General features: G+C 40.9%; 1 long non-coding RNA gene across 2 annotated transcripts; it reads left to right on the plus strand.

Annotated features, from left to right (window-relative positions):
- The first annotated feature begins 5,606 nt into the window (after positions 1 to 5,606).
- LOC135563543 (uncharacterized) lies at positions 5,607 to 23,130 on the plus strand. 2 transcript variants are annotated; one of them, XR_010460362.1, is made up of 2 exons: positions 5,607 to 6,259; positions 20,703 to 23,130. It is a non-coding gene; the product is annotated as an uncharacterized LOC135563543 (long non-coding RNA). The 2 variants fall into 2 exon arrangements; XR_010460361.1 differs by lacking the exon at positions 5,607 to 6,259 and adding an exon at positions 6,275 to 9,736.
- Positions 23,131 to 26,967: the final 3,837 nt, after the last annotated feature.

Here is a 26,967-nt window from a genome sequence, read left to right on the forward strand (position 1 = left end):
ACGAGCTGTTTCTGAAAAACCGTCCACTAGATTATACGTCACCACGGCAGGTGTCGCCAGAAAGACGCACATCGCCGCCTGCTGACTGGAGGGGAAACGCAGTTGAGGATCATATTTTATTTTCAGACAAAGATTATTTTTAAATGGATTTAATTAAATAATACTATTATTTTGAGACATACAAAGAATGGAATGTGTTGATTGATTAGTGTGAATAAAAAAATGTTTACTAGAGCTCATTTAAGGCAGTTTCATTAAGTCAAACAACATCTATATAAGTAGCTAGCTACTGTAGGTCTATACTGCTCCTACAAGGTGTAACAATATATCATGTAGATGTATATAATGAACAGACTAGGTCGATACTGCTCCTACATGGTGTAACAATACATCATGTAGATGTATATAATGAACAGACTAGGTCTATATTGCTCCTACGTGGTGTAACATTACATCATGTAGATGTATATAATGAACAGGCTAGGTCTATACTGCTACTACATGGTGTAACAATACATAATATATATGTATATAATGAACAGACTAGGTCTATACTGCTCCTACATGGTGTAACAATACATCATGTAGATGTATATAATGAACAGACTAGGTCTATACTGCTCCTACATGGTGTAACAATACATCAAGTAGATGTATATAATGAACAGGCTAGGTCTATACTGCTACTACATGGTGTAACAATACATAATATAGATGTATATAATGAACAGACTAGGTCTATACTGCTCCTACATGGTGTAACAATACATCATGTAGATGTATATAATGAACAGACTAGGTCTATACTGCTCCTACATGGTGTAACAATACATCATGTAGATGTATATAATGAACAGACTAGGTCTATACTGCTCCTACATGGTGTAACAATACACTACCTTTCAAGCATCTGCCTCTAACCCTAGGAAGCTCTTTGCCACCTTCTCCTCCCTCCTGAATCCTCCTCCCCCTCCCCCCCCCCTCCTCCCTCTCTGCAGATGACTTCGTCAACCATTTTGAAAAGAAGGTCGACGACATCCGATCCTCGTTTGCTAAGTCAAACGACACCGCTGGTTCTGCTCACACTGCCCTACCCTGTGCTCTGACCTCTTTCTCCCCTCTCTCTCCAGATGAAATCTCGCGTCTTGTGACGGCCGGCCGCCCAACAACCTGCCCGCTTGACCCTATTCCCTCCTCTCTTCTCCAGACCATTTCCGGAGACCTTCTCCCTTACCTCACCTCGCTCATCAACTCATCCCTGACCGCTGGCTACGTCCCTTCTGTCTTCAAGAGAGCGAGAGTTGCACCCCTTCTGAAAAACCTACACTCGATCCCTCCGATGTCAACAACTACAGACCAGTATCCCTTCTTTCTTTTCTCTCCAAAACTCTCGAACGTGCCGTCCTTGGCCAGCTCTCCCGCTATCTCTCTCAGAATGACCTTCTTGATCCAAATCAGTCAGGTTTCAAGACTAGTCATTCAACTGAGACTGCTCTTCTCTGTATCACGGAGGCCCTCCGCACTGCTAAAGCTAACTCTCTCTCCTCTGCTCTCATCCTTCTAGACCTATCGGCTGCCTTCGATACTGTGAACCATCAGATCCTCCTCTCCACCCTCTCCGAGTTGGGCATCTCCTCGGCGCGGCCCACGCTTCGATTGCGTCCTACCTGACAGGTCGCTCCTACCAGGTGGCGTGGCGAGAATCTGTCTCCTCACCACGCGCTCTCACCACTGGCGTCCCCCAGGGCTCTGTTCTAGGCCCTCTCCTATTCTCGCTATACACCAAGTCACTTGGCTCTGTCATAACCTCACATGGTCTCTCCTATCATTGCTATGCAGACGACACACAATTAATCTTCTCCTTTCCTCCTTCTGATGACCAGGTGGCGAATCGCATCTCTGCATGTCTGGCAGACATATCAGTGTGGATGACGGATCACCACCTCAAGCTGAACCTCGGCAAGACGGAGCTGCTCTTCCTCCCGGGGAAGGACTGCCCGTTCCATGATCTCGCCATCACGGTTGACAACTCCATTGTGTCCTCCTCCCAGAGCGCTAAGAACCTTGGCGTGATCCTGGACAACACCCTGTCGTTCTCAACTAACATCAAGGCGGTGGCCCGTTCTTGTAGGTTCATGCTCTACAACATCCGCAGAGTACGACCCTGCCTCACACAGGAAGCAGCGCAGGTCCTAATCCAGGCACTTGTCATCTCCCGTCTGGATTACTGCAACTCGCTGTTGGCTGGGCTCCCTGCCTGTGCCATTAAACCCCTACAACTCATCCAGAACGCCGCAGCCCATCTGGTGTTCAACCTTTCCAAGTTCTCTCACGTCACCCCGCTCCTCCGCTCTCTCCACTGGCTTCCAGTTGAAGCTCGCATCCGCTACAAGACCATGGTGCTTGCCTACGGAGCTGTGAGGGGAACGGCACCTCAGTACCTCCAGGCTCTGATCAGGCCCTACACCCAAACAAGGGCACTGCGTTCATCCACCTCTGGCCTGCTCGCCTCCCTACCACTGAGGAAGTACAGTTCCCGCGCAGCCCAGTCAAAACTGTTCGCTGCTCTGGCCCCCCAATGGTGGAACAAACTCCCTCACGACGCCATAACAGCGGAGTCAATCACCACCTTCCGGAGACACCTGAAACCCCACCTCTTTCAGGAATACCTAGGATAGGATAAAGTAATCCTTCTCACCCCCCTTAAAAGATTTAGATGCACTATTGTAAAGTGGCTGTTCCACTGGATGTCTTAAGGTGAACGCACCAATTTGTAAGTCGCTCTGGATAAGAGCGTCTGCTAAATGACTTAAATGTAATGTAAATGTAATTTAATTTATCATTTATAAAAACCTGTTTTTGCTTTGTCATTATGCGGTATTGTGATGTCATTATGGTCTATTGTGATGTCATTATGGGGTATTGTGTGTGGATTGATGAGGAAAATGTTTTATTTAATACATTTTCAAATAAAGCTGTAACAACAAAATGTAGAAAACGTGACGGGGTCTGAATACTTTCCGAATGCACTGTATATATAGGGGCAGTACTTAGTGACATCACTTCATGAAACAGGAGGTACAAATACATAACAGGTTCAAAATATCAACATTCAATGTATCAAATTATTTGACCAAGCTGGAAGTTTAAATGCCAGCCCAGCCACAATCCTAGAGGTTCACTGATGATCAACCTCCTCCTTCACATCTGACTCCTGATGATCAACCTCCTCCTTCACACCTGACGCCTGATGATCAACCTCCTCCTTCACATCTGACTCCTGATGATCAACCTCCTCCTTCACATCTGACTCCTGATGATCAACCTCCTCCTTGACATCTGACTCCTGATGAACAACCTCCTCCTTCACTCCTGACTCCAGAAGATCAACCTCATCCTTCACATCTGACTCCTGATGATCAACCTCCTCCTTCAAATCTGACGCCTGATGATCAACCTCCTCCTTCACATCTGACTCCTGATGATCAACCTCCTTCACATCTGACTCCTGATGATCAACCTCCTCCTTCACACCTGACTCCAGTTGATCATTCTCCTCCTTCACATCTGACTCCTGATGATCAACCTCCTCCTTCACATCTGACTCCAGTGATCAATCCAGAGCATCTTCTTTTTTGGGGAATCCCAATAGACGATGTCATCCAATAGGACGTCATCACCACCACCGCCCACAAGTTAATTGTCATTCAGATTATTGTTGGGAAGAGCATTAGCAATATGTCCTGTCTGGTAACTTGTCTCGTTCAATGGATTTACATTGGCAGGTGTAAAAAATATTTTTTAAACTCAGTCGATCTCAAACTGCAGAAAAACTTTTGGAAGTCTTTAACTGCATCAATGTCTGTGGCCAGTGATGTTGGGACAAATGATAGTCCCTTATTATACAATTCTACAGCACAACGGCAGAGTTATGTCTTCAGTGTAAAACTAACAATGACTCAACAATCCTTCTGGGAATGTTATGACGTAATAAAGTTATGGGCGGAGTTAGAAAGTTGTCTGTCAGAAGTACAATTATACAATGTAAAATTACTTTTAATCTGTCTGTCTGCATATTTCAAGACATGGCATTTGAGTGTGCAGTGAGATACCCCAGAGTTGGACGATACTTTTCTCGTCAATCATCTTAAATATTATACTTAATTAAAACCTGGAAATCAACCAATCCCCCGTTGTTAACGCAAATGCTTTTTTTATCTAAAAGTTGAAAGTGTCGGAGAGAAATAAAATGGTGCTGATGCGGGCGCTGGAGATGGGGCTGTGTTCTACTGGGTCTGGGCAGGTGTGATGTAGTTAATGGAGATGGGGGTGTGTTCTACTGGGTCTGGGCAGGTGTGATGTTGTTAATGGAGATGGTGGTGTGTTCTAGTGGGTCTGGGCAGGTGTGATGTAGTTAATGGAGATGGAGGTGTGTTCTAGTGGGTCTGGGCAAGTGTGATGTAGATGGAGGTGTGTTCTCGTGGGTCTGGGCAGGTGTGATGTGAACCGATCAGAATTCAGAAGAATGACAAAGTCAGGTGTGATGTAATATGGAGGACCAGCCTATTCCCTATGATGTAAACTACAACAGAAATAACATCAAATGTAGAACTTCAAATTAAATCAATCGTTTGCACTCATGACTTGAGTGATTGAAGTAAACCAACGTTTTGGAAATACATAACGCCATCTAAACAAAAATCAAAGAATATTAACTATATGTTCATGAAAATCATGAGGTGTGGTTAACGTTTGCAAGCATGAGCTAGATATCGACCTAGTGTGACCTTCCTGGTCCCCCAAGTCAGTGAGTCAACACAGGAAGGAGTAAATGAATGGAGGGTTAATTTATTTCTAAAGATGCAATGATGGGACACACACAGTATGGATGAATGATCAGTAGTGACGTGATATAAATAGCACTCCCACAGCAATTCTCCATAAATCTGCCCTACAATATACTAACAAAAAACGATTGAAATGTCTATTAAAGTCATTGTGATTGTACAGTGGATTTAACAATTCCTACTAATTCCTAATTTACAATAATAAAATGAATACATTGTTTCCATGTGTAATCTCATATTCACAACATCAGAATAAACTGTCATCCATTTTAGTATTAAAATATATCAAATTTACCCGAAGAATTATTCAATGTCCCCCTCTGATGGCGAAGAAGTATATACACCTAAACTAACAAAACCGGGCTGATAAACTGGCTGGTGTTCATGAGTTTATAAGACATACTTTGAATGATCAGTAGTCGACAGGGCAAAAATAGCGCTCCTAAAGATTAATGCATTTTCCAGTTAGCTACCAACTTGAAAGATGGAACTTTAGCATAAAACACACATGGAAAACTGAGATTTGGCAAGTGACTTATAAAGTGAGGCTTATTTGACGCGAAACCAACAACAGTAGTTACTAAAACATAAATTGCTAATGTATGATGTAATGTCAACTTTATACATTTCTATCCCAGGACCACTCAATTTTCAAATTCTCAAAAAATCTGCTGTGGATTACCCAGAAACCCAATTGAGTGGTCCTGGGATAGAAATGTATAAAATTGACATTATGGGTCCGACAGTCTGCGACTTCAAGGCAATTCTGCTAGTGTGACGTATAATCTAGTGGACGGAACGCTTCTTTCAACAGCAGCAACAGTTAGTCAGACACCTCGTTAGCTTGCTAGACAAAATAACCGAACCAATAAAGCTCTTTAGTGTATATTATATTAGTTGTTCGGTGTATATTATTTGTTTTAAGTCCACTTCTGTCGTCTAGTTAGTTATCCGATTTAATTTCATATTTACGGTGTTGTTGTTATTAGTCAACTAGCGGGCTGGTTAAGTTAGCATTAGCTAGCCATCTAACATCTCCGTCCATGAGTTCACTACGCTACCCTCCTCCTGTTAAAGGAGAGGAGATATGCTGGACGGAGGAAGAAGAGAAGGATGTTTCAATACAAAAACAAGTAGAGGGTGAGGCTGTTAACGTGGAAGAGAAAGACTTTTCAGTGAAAGAAGAAGAGAAAGACTCGTTCAGAGTGAAAGAGGAAGTTACAGTAAAAGAAGAAGATGCCGTTTTTGGAGTGAAAGAGGAGGGGGAGATGACTGTCACATCCAAAAGGAGGAAGAAGAGGAGGAAACTGGATATCTGGGCCCGGTTTCCCAAACTCATCTTAAGGCACCCAATGGTTCTAACGAACTTAGACGTAAGATGGTTTTGAGAAGCCGGGCGGCGATTAACACTAGTAAGTACCGTCTTAAAAAACAGGCACAAACTCTGCAGGAGTTGAACTGATGTGTGGTGTTAAAGGGGAAATCTGCAATTGCTACATCCATTTTTGAACTTTAAATTTTTTTATTTATAGCCAATTGATTCTTGAAGAATATAACACATGCCTCATGAGCTGAGTTCAACTGTCATACCCCAGGCCTCTCGGATGGCGCCATTATAGGATTAAGCACAGATAACTATAGGCCATTATAGGATTAAGTTGGGTCCTACAGTAGGTCTATCTTGTTGTTAGGTGAAGTTATGGGTCCTACACTAGGTCTATGTTATTGTCATGTGAAGTTATTTGTCCTATGTTGTTCAGTGATGTTATGGGTCCGACAGTTGGTCTACGTTGTTGTTCGGTGTTGTTATAAATTCTACAGTAGGTCTATGTTGTTGTTAGGTGAAGTTATGGGTCCTAAAGCAGATAGGACCCAGTAGGTAGGACCCATTAGGTGAAGTTATGGGTCCTACAGTAGGTTTATGTTGTTAGTTGAAGTTATGGGTCCAACAGTAGGTCTATATTGTTGTTTGATGAAGTTATGGGTCCTAGGGTAGGTTTATGTTGTTGTTAGGTGATGTTATAGGTCCTACAGTAGGTCTATATTGTTGTTAGGTGAAGTTATGGGTCCTACACTAGGTCTATGTTATTGTCATGTGAAGTTATTTGTCCTATGTTGTTCGGTGATGTTATGGGTCCGACAATAGGTCTAAGTTGTTGTTAGGGGAAGTTATGGGTCCTAAAGTAGGTAGGGCCCAGTAGGGAGGACCCATTAGGGGAAGTAATGGGTCCTACAGTAGGTTTATGTTGTTAGTTGAAGCATGGCACTATTGGTGGCTCGGTGTGTATTAAAACATCACCACACGAAAATCACTACATGCCGTGCCCCCCAATAGTGCCATGCTTCAACTAACAACATAAACCTACTGTAGGACCCATTACTTCACCTACGCCATCTAAACAAAAATCAAAGAATATTAACTATATGCAGTTATCTTAGCCGGCCAGCTAACATTAGCTATTTAGCAAATTAGCTATGGTCAGCGAGCTGGAGCCCGACTATCAGAGAGAGACCAGTTAGAACCCGATTAACAAAACCCAACTAAAACATAACTGCAGATCAAAAGAGCAGAGACATACAGAATGATGTCAGGGAAAATCCCCAATATCCAAAATAGAAAGATTACAGATGTCAGTCAGCTAGTGCGCTAGCAGTAATTCAAGGTTGTAAAAGTTACAAAACTCCCATAGTCTACTTCACAGAGAACATGCTGAAAGTAGGGATGGGGAAACAAAGCTTCCTGAAGCATTGACACTTTCCAACCAATTGTGTCATAAATAGGTTCATTACTCAAGGCTTTGAGCGACACAGAATTTAGAACAGCCACATTATTATAGATGACCTCACACACGTCGTAGTGCCTGCGCAGTGTAGCCTTTGTGTCATCTACTAAACCACTGGCCATGTTCGAGAACATCAAATCCATGCTGCATTGTGGGTAAATTATGACTGGCCGACTGATGTATAAATAATAATGAGTAGTTATTTATGATGCAAGGTGATTTGTAGGTCTGTCAGTCAGAAGTTGGCTGCAATGTCAAACAATCCCAATACCAAACCAATCAGGTGGTTGTTTCGACGAAATGAATCTTCAGACCCCATTGATGACATAATGCTGATAAAGTGATACAGGCATCGGCACACTGCTTTGAAGTTTACTGCTTAGCGATTTGGACGCATGCCTCGTACCTCCAGTGTCTAATGTAACATCCCTATTGAAATGTTGACAACAAAAAAAAGGAGCAAGCATATTGATTTCCTCTGTTGTTTTGAACCCACGGCCAGAAGGCATCAGAGCCCACCGTGCTAACACATTCCCACTAAATAACATAACCACACAGTTCATGAAAATCATGAGGTGTGGTTAACGTTTGCAAGCATGAGCTAGATATCGACCTAGTGTGACCTTCCTGGTCCCCCAAGTCAGTGAGTCAACACAGTAAGGAGTAAATGAATGGAGGGTTCATTTATTTCTAAAGCTGCAATGATGGGACACACACAGTATGGATGAATGATCAGTAGTGACGTGATATAAATAGCACTCCCACAGCAATTCTCCATAAATCTGCCCTACAATATACTAACAAAAAACGATTGAAATGTCTATTAAAGTCATTGTGATTGTACAGTGGATTTAACAATTCCTACTAATTCCTAATTTACAATAATAAAATGAATACATTGTTTCCATGTGTAATCTCATATTCACAACATCAGAATAAACTGTCATCCATTTTAGTATCAAAATATATCAAATTTACCCAAAGAATTATTCAATGTCCCCCTCTGGTGGCGAAGAAGTATATACACCTAAACTAACAAAACCGGGCTGATAAACTGGCTGGTGTTCATGAGTTTATAAAACATATACTTTGAATGATCAGTAGTCGACAGGGCAAAAATAGCGCTCCTAAAGATTAATGCATTTTCCAGTTAGCTACCAACTTGAAAGATGGAACTTTAGCATAAAACACACATGGAAAACTGAGATTTGGCAAGTGACTTATAAAGTGAGGCTTATTTGACGCGAAACCAACAACAGTAGTTACTAAAACATAAATTGCTAATGTATGATGTAATGTCAACTTTATACATTTCTATCCCAGGACCACTCAATTTTCAAATTCTCAAAAAATCTGCTGTGGATTACCCAGAAACCCAATTGAGTGGTCCTGGGATAGAAATGTATAAAGTTGACATTATGGGTCCGACAGTCTGCGACTTCAAGGCAATTCTGCTAGTGTGACGTATAATCTAGTGGACGGAACGCTTCTTTCAAATGCAGCAACAGTTAGTCAGACACCTCTTTAGCTTGCTAGACAAAATAGCCGAACCAATAAAGCTCTTTAGACGCTTTAGTGTATATTATATTAGTTGTTCAGTGTATATTATTTGTTTTAAGCCCACTTCTGTCGTCTAGTTAGTTATCCGATTTAATTTCATATTTACGGTGTTGTTGTTATTAGTCAACTAGCGGGCTGGTTAAGTTAGCATTAGCTAGCCATCTAACATCTCCGTCCATGAGTTCACTACGCTACCCTCCTCCTGTTAAAGGAGAGGAGATATGCTGGACGGAGGAAGAAGAGAAGGATGTTTCAATACAAAAACAAGTAGAGGGTGAGGCTGTTAACGTGGAAGAGAAAGACTTTTCAGTGAAAGAAGAAGAGAAAGACTCGTTCAGAGTGAAAGAGGAAGTTACAGTAAAAGAAGAAGATGCCGTTTTTGGAGTGAAAGAGGAGGGGGAGATGACTGTCACATCCAAAAGGAGGAAGAAGAGGAGGAAACTGGATATCTGGGCCCGGTTTCCCAAACTCATCTTAAGGCACCCAATGGTTCTAACGAACTTAGCCGTAAGATGGTTTTGAGAAGCCGGGCCGCGATTAACACTAGTAAGTACCGTCTTAAAAAACAGGCACAAACTCTGCAGGAGTTGAACTGATGTGTGGTGTTAAAGGGGAAATCTGCAATTGCTACATCCATTTTTGAACTTTTAAATAATTTATTTATAGCCAATTGATTCTTGAAGAATATAACACATGCCTCATGAGCTGAGTTCAACTGTCATACCCCAGGCCTCTCGGATGGCGCCATTATAGGATTAAGCACAGGTAACTATAGGCCATTATAGGATTAAGTTGGGTCCTACAGTAGGTCTATGTTGTTGTTAGGTGAAGTTATGGGTCCTACACTAGGTCTATGTTATTGTCATGTGAAGTTATTTGTCCTATGTTGTTCAGTGATGTTATGGGTCCGACAGTTGGTCTACGTTGTTGTTCGGTGTTGTTATAAGTCCTACAGTAGGTCTATGTTGTTATTAGGTGAAGTTATGGGTCCTAAAGCAGATAGGACCCAGTAGGTAGGACCCATTAGGTGAAGTTATGGGTCCTACAGTAGGTTTATGTTGTTAGTTGAAGTTATGGGTCCAACAGTAGGTCTATATTGTTGTTTGATGAAGTTATGGGTCCTAGGGTAGGTTTATGTTGTTGTTAGGTGATGTTATAGGTCCTACAGTAGGTCTATATTGTTGTTAGGTGAACTTATGGGTCGTACAGTATGTCTATGTTGTTGTTAGGTGAAGTTATGGGTCCTACACTAGGTCTATGTTATTGTCATGTGAAGTTATTTGTCCTATGTTGTTCGGTGATGTTATGGGTCCGACAATAGGTCTAAGTTGTTGTTAGGGGAAGTTATGGGTCCTAAAGTAGGTAGGGCCCAGTAGGGAGGACTGGGCTGTAAGTCTGTGTTATTGCTAGGTGAAGTCATGGTTCCTACAGTAGGTCTATTGTTGTTAGGTGAAGTTATGGGTCCTACAGTAGGTCTATGTTGTTGTTAGTTGAAGTTATGAGTCATTCAGTAAGTCTGTGTTATTGCTAGGTGAAGTTATGGGTATTATAGTAGGTCTATATTGTTGTTGGGTGAAGTTATGGGTCATACAGTAAGTCTGTGTTATTGCTAGGTGAAGTTATGGTTCCTACAGTAGGTCTATATTGTTGTTAGGTGAAGTTATGGGTCCTACAGTAGGTCTATGGTGTAGTTAGGTGAAGTTATTGGTCCTACGGTAGGTCTATTTTGTTAGGTGAAGTTATGGGTCCTACACTAGGTCTATGTTATTGTCATGTGAAGTTATTTGTCCTATGTTGTTCTAGGTGATGTTATGGGTCCTACAGTAGGTCTAAGTTGTTATGGGAAGTATATGGTCTAGGTAGGGCCCAGTAGGGAGTGGGCTGTAAGTCTGTGTTATTGCTAGGTGAAGTCATGGGTCTATTGTGAAGTGAAGTACAGTAGGTCTATGTTGTTGTTAGTTGAAGTTATGAGTCATACAGTAAGTCTGTGTTATTGCTAGGTGAAGTTATGGGTAGTAGTCTATATTTTGTTGGGTGAAGTTATGGGTCCTAAAGTAGGTAGGGGTTCCTACAGTAGGAATTGTTGTTAGGTGAAGTAATGGGTCCTACAGTAGGTTTATGTTGTTGTTAGGTGAAGTTATGGGTCCAACAGTAGGTCTATGTTGTTGTTAGGTGGTAGGGCCCAGTTATTGGTCCTATATTGTTCGGTGAAGTTATTAGGTCCTACAGTAGGTTTATGTTGTTAGTTGAAGTTATGGGTCCTACAGTAGGTCTATATTGTTGTTAGGTGAAGTTATGGGTCATACAGTAGGTCTATGGTGTAGTTAGGTGAAGTTATTGGTCCTACAGTAGGTCTATGTTATTGGTAGGTGATGTTATAGGTCCTAAAATAGGTCTATGTTGTTCTTAGGTGAAGTTATTGGTCCTATGTTGTTCGGTGATGTTATTCGACAGTTGGTATACGTTGTTATGGGTCCTACAATAGGTCTAAGTTGTTGTTAGGTGACGTTATGGTTCCTAAAGTAGGTAGGACCCAGTAGGTAGGACCCATTAGGTGAAATTATGTGTCCTACAGTAGGTTTATGTTGTTAGTTGAAGTAATGGGTCATACAGTAAGTCTGTGTTTTTGCCAGATGAAGTTATGGGTCCTACAGTAAGTCTATATTGTTGTTAGGTGATGTTATAGGTCCTACAGTATGCCTATGTTTTGTTAGGTGATGTTATAGGTCCTACAGTAGGTCTATGTTGTTGTTAGGTGATGTTATAGGTTCTACAGTAGGTCTATATTGTTGTTAGGTGAAGTTATGGGTCCTACAGGAGGTCTATGTTGTTGTTAGTTGATGTTATAGGTCCTACAGTAAGTCTATATTGTTGTTAGGTGAACTTATGGGTCGTACAGTAGGTCTATGTTGTTGTTAGGTGAACTTATGGGTCGTACAGTAGGTCTATGTTGTTGTTAGGTGAACTTATGGGTCCTACACTAGGTCTATGTTGTTGTCATGTGAAGTTATTTGTCCTATGTTGTTCGGTGATGTTATGGGTCCGACAATAGGTCTAAGTTGTTGTTAGGGGAAGTTATGGGTCCTAAAGTAGGTAGGGCCCAGTAGGGAGGACCCATTAGGTGAAGTAATGGGTCCTACAGTAGGTCTACGTTGTTGCTCAGTGTTGTTATAGGTCCTACAATAGGTCTAAGTTGCTGTTAGGGGAAGTTTGGGTCCTGAAATAGGTAGGACCCAGTAGGTGAAGTTATGGGTCCTACAGTAGGTTTATGTTGTTGTTAGATGACGTTATGGGTCCTACAGTAGGTATATGTTGTTGTTACGTGAAGTTATGGGTCCTACAGTAGGTCTATGTTGTTATGAGTCATACAGTAAGTCTGTGTTATTTCTAGGTGAAGTTATGGTTCCTACAGTAGGTCTATATTGTTGTTAGGTGAAGTTATTGGTCCTACAGTAGGTCTATGTTGTTGTTAGGTGAAGTTATGGGTCCTATGGTAGGTCTATGGTGTAGTTAGGTGAAGTTATTGGTCCTACGGTAGGTCTATTTTGTTAGGTGAAGTTATGGGTCCTAAAGTAGGTAGGGCCCAGTAGGAAGGACCCATTAGGTGAAGTAATGGGTCCTACAGTAGGTTTATGTTGTTGTTAGGTGAAGTTATGGGTCCAACAGTAGGTCTATGTTGTTGTTAGGTGAAGTTATGGGTCCTACAGTAGGTCTATGGTGTAGTTAGGTGAAGTTATTGGTCCTACGGTAGGTCTATTTTGTTAGGTGAAGTTATGGGTCCTAAAGTAGGTAGGGCCCAGTAGGAAGGACCCATTAGGTGAAGTAATGGGTCCTACAGTAGGTTTATGTTGTTGTTAGGTGAAGTTATGGGTCCAACAGTAGGTCTATGTTGTTGTTAGGTGAAGTTATTGGTCCTATATTGTTCGGTGAAGTTATGGTCCTACAGTAGGTTTATGTTGTTAGTTGAAGTTATGGGTCCTACAGTAGGTCTATATTGTTGTTAGGTGAAGTTATGGGTCATACAGTAGGTCTATGGTGTAGTTAGGTGAAGTTATTGGTCCTACAGTAGGTCTATGTTATTGGTAGGTGATGTTATAGGTCCTAAAATAGGTCTATGTTGTTCTTAGGTGAAGTTATTGGTCCTATGTTGTTCGGTGATGTTATTCGACAGTTGGTATACGTTGTTATGGGTCCTACAATAGGTCTAAGTTGTTGTTAGGTGACGTTATGGGTCCTAAAGTAGGTAGGACCCAGTAGGTAGGACCCATTAGGTGAAATTATGTGTCATACAGTAGGTTTATGTTGTTAGTTGAAGTAATGGGTCATACAGTAAGTCTGTGTTTTTGCCAGATGAAGTTATGGGTCCTACAGTAAGTCTATATTGTTGTTAGGTGATGTTATAGGTCCTACAGTATGCCTATGTTTTGTTAGGTGATGTTATAGGTCCTACAGTAGGTCTATGTTGTTGTTAGGTGATGTTATAGGTTCTACAGTAGGTCTATATTGTTGTTAGGTGAAGTTATGGGTCCTACAGGAGGTCTATGTTGTTGTTAGTTGATGTTATAGGTCCTACAGTAAGTCTATATTGTTGTTAGGTGAACTTATGGGTCGTACAGTAGGTCTATGTTGTTGTTAGGTGAACTTATGGGTCGTACAGTAGGTCTATGTTGTTGTTAGGTGAACTTATGGGTCCTACACTAGGTCTATGTTATTGTCATGTGAAGTTATTTGTCCTATGTTGTTCAGTGATGTTATGGGTCCGACAGTTGGTCTACGTTGTTGTTCGGTGTTGTTATAAGTCCTACAGTAGGTCTATGTTGTTGTTAGGTGAAGTTATGGGTCCTAAAGCAGATAGGACCCAGTAGGTAGGACCCATTAGGTGAAGTTATGGGTCCTACAGTAGGTTTATGTTGTTAGTTGAAGTTATGGGTCCAACAGTAGGTCTATATTGTTGTTTGATGAAGTTATGGGTCCTAGGGTAGGTTTATGTTGTTGTTAGGTGAAGTTATGGGTCCTACACTAGGTCTATGTTATTGTCATGTGAAGTTATTTGTCCTATGTTGTTCGGTGATGTTATGGGTCCGACAATAGGTCTAAGTTGTTGTTAGGGGAAGTTATGGGTCCTAAAGTAGGTAGGGCCCAGTAGGGAGGACCCATTAGGTGAAGTAATGGGTCCTACAGTAGGTCTACGTTGTTGCTCAGTGTTGTTATAGGTCCTACAATAGGTCTAAGTTGCTGTTAGGGGAAGTTTGGGTCCTGAAATAGGTAGGACCCAGTAGGTGAAGTTGTGGGTCCTACAGTAGGTTTATGTTGTTGTTAGATGACGTTATGGGTCCTACAGTAGGTATATGTTGTTGTTACGTGAAGTTATGGTTCCTACAGTAGGTCTATATTGTTGTTAGGTGAAGTTATTGGTCCTACAGTAGGTCTATGTTGTTGTTAGGTGAAGTTATGGGTCCTATGGTAGGTCTATGGTGTAGTTAGGTGAAGTTATTGGTCCTACGGTAGGTCTATTTTGTTAGGTGAAGTTATGGGTCCTAAAGTAGGTAGGGCCCAGTAGGAAGGACCCATTAGGTGAAGTAATGGGTCCTACAGTAGGTTTATGTTGTTGTTAGGTGAAGTTATGGGTCCAACAGTAGGTCTATGTTGTTGTTAGGTGAAGTTATGGGTCCTACAGTAGGTCTATGGTGTAGTTAGGTGAAGTTATTGGTCCTACGGTAGGTCTATTTTGTTAGGTGAAGTTATGGGTCCTAAAGTAGGTAGGGCCCAGTAGGAAGGTGACCCATTAGGTTGTTAGGTGAGTAATGGGTCCTACAGTAGGTTTATGTTGTTGTTAGGTGAGGTCTAGTTATGGGTCCAACAGTAGGTCTATGTTGTTGTTAGGTGAAGTTATTGGTCCTATATTGTTGTTAGGTGAAGTTATGGGTCCTATGGTGTTATAGGTCCTAAGTTAGGTGATGTTATGGGTCCTAGGTCAGTAGGTTTATGTTGTTAGTTGAAGTTATGGGTCCTACAGTAGGTCTATATTGTTGTTTGATGAAGTAGGTCTATGGGTCCTAGGGTAGGTTTATGTTGTTGTTAGGTGAAGTTATGGGTCCTACACTAGGTCTATGTTATTGTCAAAATAGGTCTATGTTGTTCTTAGGTGAGTTATTTGTCCTATGTTGTTCGGTGATGTTATGGGTCCTAAAGACAATAGGTCTAAGTTTTATATTGTTGTTAGGGGTCATACAGTAAGTCTGTGTTTTTGCCAGATGGGTCCTAAAGGTAGGTAGGGATGTTATAGGTCCTACAGTAGGTCTATGTTGTTGGACCTACAGTTCTATGTTGTGATGTGAGTTATTTGTCCTATGGGTCCTACAAGTTGTTGTTAGGTCCTAAAGTAGGTAGGGCGTTTAGTTGCTCAGTGTTGTTATAGGTCCTACAATAGGTCTAAGTTGCTGTTAGGGGAAGTTTGGGTCCTGAAATAGGTAGGACCCAGTAGGTGAAGTTGTGGGTCCTACAGTAGGTTTATGTTGTTGTTAGATGACGTTATGGGTCCTACAGTAGGTATATGTTGTTGTTACGTGAAGTTATGGGTCCTACAGTAGGTCTATGTTGTTATGAGTCATACAGTAAGTCTGTGTTATTTCTAGGTGAAGTTATGGTTCCTACAGTAGGTCTATATTGTTGTTAGGTGAAGTTATTGGTCCTACAGTAGGTCTATGTTGTTGTTAGGTGAAGTTATGGGTCCTATGGTAGGTCTATGGTGTAGTTAGGTGAAGTTATTGGTCCTACGGTAGGTCTATTTTGTTAGGTGAAGTTATGGGTCCTAAAGTAGGTAGGGCCCAGTAGGAAGGACCCATTAGGTGAAGTAATGGGTCCTACAGTAGGTTTATGTTGTTGTTAGGTGAAGTTATGGGTCCAACAGTAGGTCTATGTTGTTGTTAGGTGAAGTTATGGGTCCTACAGTAGGTCTATGGTGTAGTTAGGTGAAGTTATTGGTCCTACGGTAGGTCTATTTTGTTAGGTGAAGTTATGGGTCCTAAAGTAGGTAGGGCCCAGTAGGAAGGACCCATTAGGTGAAGTAATGGGTCCTACAGTAGGTTTATGTTGTTGTTAGGTGAAGTTATGGGTCCAACAGTAGGTCTATGTTGTTGTTAGGTGAAGTTATGGTCCTACAGTAGGTTTATGTTGTTAGTTGAAGTTATGGGTCCTACAGTAGGTCTATATTGTTGTTAGGTGAAGTTATGGGTCATACAGTAGGTCTATGGTGTAGTTAGGTGAAGTTATTGGTCCTACAGTAGGTCTATGTTGTTGTTAGGTGAAGTTATGGGTCCTATGGTAGGTCTATGTTGTTGTTAGGTGATGGTATTGGTCCTACAGTAGGTCTATGTTGTTGTTAGGTGATGTTATAGGTCCTACAGTAGTTCTATGTTGTTGTTAGGTGATGTTATAGGTCCTACAGTAGGTCTATGTTGTTGGTAGGTGTAGTTATGGGTCCTACAGTAGGTTTATGTTGTTGTTAGGTGATGTTATGGGTCCTACAGTAGGTCTATATTGTTGTTAGGTGAAGTTATGGGTCCAACAGTAGGTCTATGTTGTTAGGTGATGTTATGGGTCCTACAGTAAGTCTGTGTTATTGCTAGGTGAAGTCATGGTCCCTACAGTAGGTCTATATTGTTGTTAGGTGAAGTTATGGGTCCTACAGGAGGTATATGTTGTTGTTAGGTGAAGTTATGGATCCTACATTAGGTCTATGTTATTGGTAGGTGATGTTATAGGTCCTAAAATAGGTCTATGTTGTTCTTAGGTGAAGTTATTAGTCCTATGTTGTTCGGTGATGTTATTCGACAGTTGGTATACGTTGTTATGGGTCCTACAATAGGTCTAAGTTGTTGTTAGGTGACGTTATGGGTCCTAAAGTAGGTAGGACCCAGTAGGTAGGACCCATTAGGTGAAGTTATGTGTCCTACAGTAGATTTATATTGTTAGTTGAAGTAATGGGTCATACAGTAAGTCTGTGTTTTTGCCAGATTAAGTTATGGGTCCTACAGTAGGTCTATATTGTTGTTAGGTGATGTTATAGGTCCTACAGTAGGTCTATGTTGTTGTTAGGTGAGGTTATAGGTCCTACAGTAGGTCTATGTTGTTGTTAGGTGAAGGTTGTGGGACCTAAAGTAGGTAGGACCCAGTAGGTAGGACCCATTAGGTGAAGTTATGTGTCCTACAGTAGGTTTATTTTGTTAGTTGAAGTTATGGGTCATACAGTAATTCTGTGTTATTGCTAGGTGAACCAGGCTATGAACCAGGCTATGAGGGGTGGCCAGTCCTTTTCTGGCTGTGCCGGGTGGAGATTATAACAGAACATGGCCAAGATGTTCAAATGTTCATAAATGACCAGCATGGTCAAATAATAATAATCACAGTAGTTGTCGAGGGTGCAACAGGTCAGCACCTCAGGAGTAAATGTCAGTGGGCTTTTCATAGCTGATCATTTAGAGTATCTCTACCGCTCCTGCTGTCTCTAGAGAGTTGAAAACAGCAGGTCTGAGACAGTTTGCACGTCTGGTTAACAGGTCTGGGTTCCATAGCCGCAGGCAGAACAGTTGAAACTGGAGCAGCAGCACGGCCAGGTGGACTGGAAACAGCAAGGAGTCATCATGCCAAGTGGTCCTGAGGCATGGTCCTAGGGCTCAGGTCCTCCGAGAGAAAGAAAGATAGCATTGGAGAGAGCATACTTAAATTCACACAGGCCATACTCCAGATACTCCAGATATAACAAACTGATCCTAGCCCCCTGACACATAAACTACTGCAGCATAAATACTGGAGGCTGAAACAGGGGGTCAGGAGACACTGTGGCCCCATCCGATGATACCCCCGGACAGGGCCAAACACGCAGGATATAACCCCACCCACTTTGCCAAAACACAGCCCCCACACCACTAGAGGGATATCTTCAACCTCCAATTTACCATCCTGAGACAAGGCCAAGAATAGCCACAACAGTGACTCAACCCACTCATGTGACGCACCCCTCCTAGGGACGGCATGAAAGAGCACCAGTAAGCCAGTGACTCAGCCCCTGTAGGGTTAGAGGTAGAGAATTCCAGTGGAGAGAGGGGAACCGGCCAGGCAGAGACAGCAAGGGCGGTTCGTTGCTCCAATGCCTTTCCGTTCACCTTCACACTCCTGGGCCAGACTACACTCAACCATGGGACCTAATGAAGAGATGAGTCTTCAATAAAGACTTAAAGGTTGATATCGAGTCTGCGTCTCTCACATGGGTAGGCAGACCATTCCATAAAAATGGAGCTCTATAGGAGAAAGCTCTGCCTCCAGCTGTTTGCTTAAAAATGTAGGGACAATTACGAGGCCTGCGTCTTGTCACCGTAGTGTACGTGTAGCTATGTATGGCAGGACCAAATCAGAAAGATAGCTAGGAGCAAGCCCATGTAATTCTTTGTAGGTTAGCAGTAAAACCTTGAAATCAGCCCTTGCCTAAAAGGAAGCCAGTGTAGAGAGGCTAGCACTGGAGTAATATGATCACATTTTTGGGTTCTAGTCAAGATTCTAGCAGCCGTATTTAGCACTAACTGAAGTTTATTTAGTGCTTTATCCTTGTAGCCGGAAAGTAGAGCATTGCAGTAGTCTAACCTAGAAGTGACAAAAGCATGGATACTTTTTTCTGCAGCACTTTTGGACAGAACATTTCAGAGTTTTGAAATGTTACGTAGATGAAAAAAAGCTGTCCTTGAAACAGTCTTGATATGTTCGTCAAAAGAGAGATCAGGGTCCAGAGTAACGCCGAGGTCCTTCTGTCACAATAATTTTGCTATCTCAATGGTTGAACTCAACTATCACTCAAGCTTTGACGAATTCCCATAGGTTCTAAGGCTCTGGTTAATGAAGAATTAGACAAAGTCTCAGTCTGCAATAGATCAGTCTTTTATTCAGACAGCTCTCTGAAAATCATACAATGCACATAGCCTTTTATACCTCACATTTGGTTATCCATGACACTTTATAAATGCCCCTTATCTTCTCTAACTCTGTCACAATGTTCTACTTTGATAGGTCCTTCTGTCTAACCGGGTTCCTCTATCTTCATGTCTGCAACTGACAAGTCTAGCTCAAAACAGGAAACCTCTGTGGTTTCGCAGCGCCTGGCTTTCTTCCCTTCTCGGAACTCAGTCTCGCCTATATCTTCAGAGAAATAGATAAACTTGTTTCCAACAAACCCTCACAGACGTGTTCCCTCCTAACCGTTAATATTTCTCTAACCTACTTTGAGACGCACTTAAATTACCAATGTTGAATGTTCCCTTCTATTATTCAACATTAACTCAATAAATTAATGCTATTTACAAGTCTTCTCCAACACACATCATCATCAGATTATAGTGTTATGATCTTAACACGTCGTACAGTTCTACAGTTTTCCGGGTGGAATACTTTAGTCATTACTTTAAACATATAAATTATTGTATCAACAGTAGATCTATGTTGTTGGGTGAAGTTATGGGTCCTACAGTTGGCTTATGTTGTTAGGTGAAGTTATGGGTCCTACAGTCAGTCTATGTTGTTGTTATGTGAAGTTATTGGTCCTATGTTGTTTGGTAATGTTATGGCGCCTACAGTAGGTCTATGTTGTTTTATGAAGTTACGGTTCTTACAATAGGTCTATGTTGTTGTTAGGTGAAGTTATGGGTCCTATATTAGGTCTATGTTGTTAGGTGAAGTTATGGGTCCTACAGTAGGTCTATGTTATTGATAGGTGAAGTTATGGGCCAATTGCTTAATTAAAAACGTATTGTCAGGCTGATGGCAAAGCTAGCCAAAGAGCATTTTACTAGTTGAAGTGTTTAACTATAAATCATTTGATTTGCGACAATAACACAAACATATTAAGCAGGGGATTCAAGCCCTACAATTCTAATGCATATTTAATGTGAAATGCCCTTATAAGCAACCTGGAAATGGAGGCTATTTTTACTGTCAGCCTATGAGAACTCCCCTGAGTTTTCCCCCACGGTGATGAATTAGTGAATAGACACAGAGCTTAATGTGAGTTTCCTTCAGTAGCACTCCTGATCTTGCGCTGTAATATTCAGAATACATTGTGAAAAATTAAAATCTTTGCTCACCATTTTTTGCTCCAGGCAGATATACTGCATCCATAACTAGCGGTTTCCTCATTAGCAGGGAGGTGTTTCTGCAATCAAATTGTGTGTGCATTGCCCTCATGCTGCAATTTTAGCTAACACAGAAAGGGGCCTATATTGGAGACCAAAAGTCGTCTGGCACACTGCTTAGGATTTCAACAACTTTAATAACTAATTTCTAATAACTAATGTGAAAACAAGACAAAATATGATTGTTGCTGTCTTATTTGTCAAATAATTGAACAGACATCAATTGTGTACAACTTCATGGGTATGATCTGGGCATCACCTTTTACCTCAAATAAACAATGGATTTCTGCTGTTGTGTGCCTTTAACCGTCTGTCTGACTTTGTCATTGACACAGGAGAGAGGCCGGGCAGTCGTGGATCCTCTGGGGAGCCTCAACAACCTCATGATGCTGACGAGGCAGAGAAGAGTCTCTCCAGATCAGAACACCTCAAGAAACACTGCAGAGATCAAAAGGGAAGAGAACTCACTGCTGCTCTGACTGTGGGAAGAGATTCACCTCATCAGGCATTAAAATTCATCAGAGAACACACACAGAAGAGAAATCTTATAGCTGTGGTCAATGTGGGAAGTTTAACTGAGTCTAGCAATCTGATGAATCACCAGAGAATACACACATGAGAGAAACCGTATAGCTGTGATCAATGTGGGAACAGTTTTGTTCGGTCTGACCATCTGACTCTACACCAGAGAACACACAGGAGAGAAAACTTATAGCTGTGATGAATGTGGAAAGAGTTTTACTTCATCTAACCATTGTACACCAGAGAACACACACAGGAGAGAAACCTCATAGCTGTGATCAATGTGACAAGAGATACTCTGATAAAAGCTGATCAAACATCAGAAAATACATACATGGAGGAGTTGTTTCATGATATCAATGAAATATCCCACTTAGCAAAATGTAGTTGAAAATAAGACTAAGTCCGAAGTCCAATATACATTGGTTGAAAGTGAAAGTTGAGAAGATGTTTTTCTGGCCATTTAACTTAATTTCAACGTACTTGCAGCCTATACACATGGATGCAGTGTAATAAATTAGTATATAATCAATTCTATTAACAATCCTACATCGCTCCAGTATTTCTTAACATTCAAGTGCTACTTGTCTTTATTCCACTACTGAAGAAGCATGACTCACATCACCTCATATTTCAAACATTCAGCCTGCCAAAATATACATGTTTTATTAGTCCATGCCTCACCACTAAGTTAATTATTGCCAATACATTTTAACAAAGGAGTGTACATTTGGTTTTGATCATTCATATTTACAAATCATGTAACATTTAGTAATCATAATTATTTATGCAACCAACTGACAATTTTTGGCTACAATTATATTGACATTGTTGCCCTGCTTATAAAATACCAGAGTTCATTCTCAGATGTGCCAACCCAAATGTACTAGAGCATGACATTGGGGACTGGGCCCCGATCCAACAACATCCTTATCAAGTGAACCCTGAAAAGTGAGAGAAGCTCTGCATGGAGGTGGAAAGTTACTACAGATATTAAGGAATGAGAAGCTAGTGAGCTTTAGGAAGATGAGAGTTCTAGAAGCTAGTGAGTTTTAGGAAATCAAATCAAATTTATTTATATAGCCCTTCGTACATCAGCTGATATCTCAAAGTGCTGTACAGAAACCCAGCCTAAAACCCCAAACAACAAGCAATGCAGGTGTAGAAGCACGGTGGCTAGGAAAAACTCCCAAAACCAAAACCTAGGAAGAAACCTAGAGAGGAACCAGGCTATGTGGGGTGGCCAGTCCTCTTCTGGCTGTGCCGGGTGGAGATTATAACAGAACGTGGCCAAGATTTTCAAATGTTCATAAGTGACCAGCATGGTCCAATAATAATAAGGCAGAACAGTTGAAACTGGAGCAGCAGTACGGCCAGGTGGTCTGGGGACAGCAAGGAGTCATCATGTCAGGTAGTCCTGAGGCATGGTCCTAGGGCTCAGGTCCTCCGAGAGAAAGAAAGAGAGAATTAGAGAGAGCACACTTAAATTCACACAGGACACCGAATAGGACAGGAGAAGTACTCCAGATATAACAAACTGACCCTAGCCCCCCCCCCACACACACACACACATAAACTACTGCAGCATAAATACTGGAGGCTGAGACAGGAGGGGTTCTAGAAGCTAGTGAGTTTTAGGATTCTATAGAAAGAAAAAGGAGACAAAAATAAAACGATTGGTATATTCATATTTAGAAATACGTGTTTTTCTTGTTTTTAATTGTTGCCAGCCAGTAGACACCATGTTTATATTTTAGAAGGTGAAGCAGTGTAGTTGATAATAATGTGAAATTGAAGTTTTCTGTTGGTGGTGAGCAAACCTGTCCATCCATATAGGATATATTTGTCTTAAAGGGGAACGTTTTACAGGCTTTGGTTTTTCCATTTATGTTTTGTGGTTGGATTTTAGCACGTCTAGCTCGTCAATACGTAAAGCTCGTCAGCGCGTATAGCTCATTAGCGTATACGCTCGTTAGTCAATGTGTTACACCTGTGCTGGCTTGTCCATCATGTTGTTAATATTTTAATCAATGGATTTTCCTTAGAGTGCTCATTAGTCTTTCAGATGTTAATCTTCTGTTTGTTATCCTCTTATGTTTGTTGTGTGTTAAATATTTCAGTTTATTTTCATTGTTTTTTATTTTTGTAAATTCATGTGAAGCCATTGTGTTGCATCCATGTCTGAAATGTGCTGTATAAATAAAGCTTGATTTGAACATATTGCAAAACAAATTAACCCAATGACTGACAATCAACAGACTTAATCATTTATTTAACCTTTAACTAGGCAAGTCAGTTAAGAACATATTCTTAATTACAATGATTGCCTACCAGGGGCAGAACAACATTTTTACCTTGTCAGCTCTAACCACTAGGCTACCTGCCGCCCTCTTGCATAACCAACGAGCACATATTTTAGTCCATCTTAGTATGAAAAACAGTCTCAATTCAGTATATCTTCCACTATGTCAAAACAGTATCACTTTTCAACCAACCCAGTGCATTTGTTGAAACTGAAAAGTTTTTAAATCAACAATATGTCAAAGGATTCAACAACTGTAAACTGAAACAAACAATTGGATCAAACAGATCAATACCACTGGACATTAGGTTTCATTCCGACCCTGCAGGGCTTAGATTAAGCCAGTACTAGTTAAACTAGGACATTTAAGTAGCTTTCCTGAACGTGGCTTAAATTAGGCAAAGTTAGTCGGAGACTGGAGAAGGTAAGTAAGCCTAAATGAGAACACCTGGGTTAATCCTGATTGGGTTCAGTATGAACACCTGGGTTAATCCTGATTAGGTTCGGTATGAACACCTGGGTTAATCCTGATTAGGTTCAGTATGAACACCTGCTGTTGGTCTAATGGTGCCCATTAAAACCCGGAATAGAAAACACCAATACTGGTGTGAATACTGAGACGAAACAATGGCAAAAATCATTTGTTTGTGTGAAAAAACGCTACCAAAACAAATGTTGTTAAAACATCCAGTTATTGAATGTAAAACCACACTGCTGCTACTGAGCAGTAGAACAAGCGGGTTGGGCTGCAATTAGCTGTGAATTCAATGGAAATGTGACCACAAGAAGAGTACAACAACTTTAGGTGAGATATCTGTATTATTATCAGTATTTCACATTTCTCATATTCATATTTTTTTGACATCACTTCTATTATTAAATTATATCTGCCTTTTATAGACTCTGTGGAAGAACCTTAAACTGACTTTAAAACGAGAAAGCAGAGATCAGAAGAGATCGATAAATTGGTTACTTCCATTGGTAAATATATTCCACTGTCTGTGTCTTTATTCTTCTTCATTCTAAGGACCATATGAGTTTATTTGTTTTTCTAACCGTGTTCTTTTTCCAGAGGAAGGAATGTTACTATGTAGTGAACAGGTTGTAAGAGCCAGTACACAGTGAGGGTGGAATGTGAACAGGTTGTAAGAGCCAGTACACAGTGAGGGTGGAACGTGAACAGGTTGTAAGAGCCAGTACACAGTGAGGGTGGAATGTGAACAGGTTGTAAGAGCCAGTACACAGTGAGTGTGTTCCCTCCACATCTGCTATAACATCCCTGAGAGAAGATGCTGCCACCACCTTTCAGCAGAGAACAAAGAAGATGACAATGCATGAAACATTAACCAGATAATTTCATGAGAATAAAATGAAATATCTGAAGAACATGAAATGAGAATTGGATATGAAGTTGGAAGAGAGAGTTATGATCCAACAAAGAGACAGTAAATGAGACAATGGTGTTGACCAGCCATGGTGAACAATATACTACATTTTAAACCAGCCTTGGTTTAGTCACTCATTTATTTTTGTTGCACACTATTTGAAATTTTAACAAACATTATCAAAGCAAAATTAAGCCATAATGAATAAATTCCATATTTAAATGCGTCTCATCTAGTTGAAGTGCTGCAGTGTGAAGCAACTCCATGTGCAATCCTCGTTGGTCATTGCCTGCCTCAGTCATGAGCACATCTACCTCAGTCATGGGTACATCTGCTTGATGCTGATCATGGGAGGATCAGAACAGCCATGCTGCTTCAGGTTGTGCATGCAGCACAGTTGTAGCAAGTTGCAGCATCTTATTGGCTTGAAACTAAGTGTTTTGCGAAAACACTGGAATCTATTTTTCCATACTCCAAACATACGCTGGACCATCCCACTCGTGTGGATATGAGCTTTGTTGTATATCTTTACTGCTCAGCTGTTGTGGGATTTATGTCTGGAGTGAATAAAAAGTTACTCTGATCATTTTACTATGTAGTAACTATTAGTAGACCACATGACTATGTAGTAACTGTTAGACCATATTACTATGTAGTAACTATTAGTAGACCACATTACTATATAGTAACTTTGTAGTAACTGTTAGACCATATTACTATGTAGTAACTATTAGTAGACCATGTTACATTGTAGTAACTATTAGTAGACCATATTACTATGTAGTAACTATTAGTAGACCATATTACTATGTAGTAACTATTAGTAGACCATATGACCACGTAGTAACTATTAGTAGACCACATTACTATGTAGTAACTGTTAGACCATATTACTATGTAGTAACTATTAGTAGACCACATTACTATGTAGTAACTATTAGTAGACCATATTACTATGTAGTAACTATTAGTAGACCACATTACTATGTAGTAACTATTAGTAGACCATATTACTATGTAGTAACTATTAGTAGACCACATTACTATGTAGTAACTATTAATAGACCATATTACTATGTAGTAACTATTAGTAGAGCATATTACTATGTAGTAACTATTAGTAGACCATATTACTATGTAGTAACTATTAGTGGACCATATTACTATGTAGTAACTATGTAGTAACTGTTAGTAGAACATGTTACTATGTAGTAACTATTAGTAGACCATGTTACTATGTAGTAACTATTAGTAGTTGTCCACTATGTTGTCCTCTCTGAAACTGAGACAAATGAAGAGTTGAGGGAAATCATTCAATCGTGAGTTGCACCTTTCCAACAGGCAACAATGTTTGAACTCTAAATGAGGAGTGCATCCACCCTGAACATTGATGGAAAACCAGTTGTTATGGTTACGGTACTCTTCAGCATCAGGTGTTGATGGACACTTGATGGGAACATGACATCCATCTAACCTGGGAAGTGCCCATATTCATAGAATTGAACTTTATAGTTGGCTTGACCAGCTGCATCAGAATCTTGATGTATAGACTCCTCAGTTCACAAATGGCCCTGCAGACTTTGTGCACAATTAAACACACATTTGCTTCACTGGCACCACACAAATCACCAGTTCACAATGAAAGATTCCAGATGCCAAAAACCTCAAAGTGATCAGAACTTGGAGAGAATTGGGTGAAGGCCTTCCTCTTTGAGACAGAGAGGAAAGTCTAGGCTCAAGCAGAGATATTATCTCCAATGCATTTTCTTTGTACATAGGAAAGCGGTCTCAAAGTAATGTAATGGATGACTCATATCCACCAGTACTGTTCTGGCCTCTGTAGTGCATGTTGGTCTTCATTTAGACATTCCACATAGTCCAGGCTCCCTCACAAACAGCACGAAGCAGAAGTTAAACCTGCCTCTTTGAAATATTCATTTAAGCTTCCATTTAGTCTTGGGGTAGCTCTAATTCTCCCTCTTGCAATTGGCTTTGTTTAGTCCAGAACAGGCTAAATCTACGACTATTTTAATATAAGTCTGTGCAAGTCGCTTTGGGTTAAGACAGCTCAAACAAGCATTTTGGTCTGGGACTAAACTTAAGCCTTTTATGTGAAACCGGGCCTGAGTGTTGTATATAATATGACTAAATGTGTTTCTGTGTTGCAGGGGCAGTCAAGAAATAGAACAGCAAGGCCACAGAACATGACATAAGCAGAGCTGTGGGAGACCACCTCAACACCCTGGTAGAGCCGGGGGTGGTGTTTACCACTCCACCACATCTTCAGCAGGCTTAAACTGTTTTTCATATTAAGATGGACCAAGAAATGTGTTGCTTTTAAACATATTTGTTCATTGGTTTGGCAAGAGTCTTGGTCAGTCAATGAGTTCA

The sequence above is a fragment of the Oncorhynchus nerka genome, linkage group LG21, assembly GCF_034236695.1.
Source record: "Oncorhynchus nerka isolate Pitt River linkage group LG21, Oner_Uvic_2.0, whole genome shotgun sequence".
In the NCBI taxonomy this organism is placed as follows: domain Eukaryota; kingdom Metazoa; phylum Chordata; class Actinopteri; order Salmoniformes; family Salmonidae; genus Oncorhynchus; species Oncorhynchus nerka.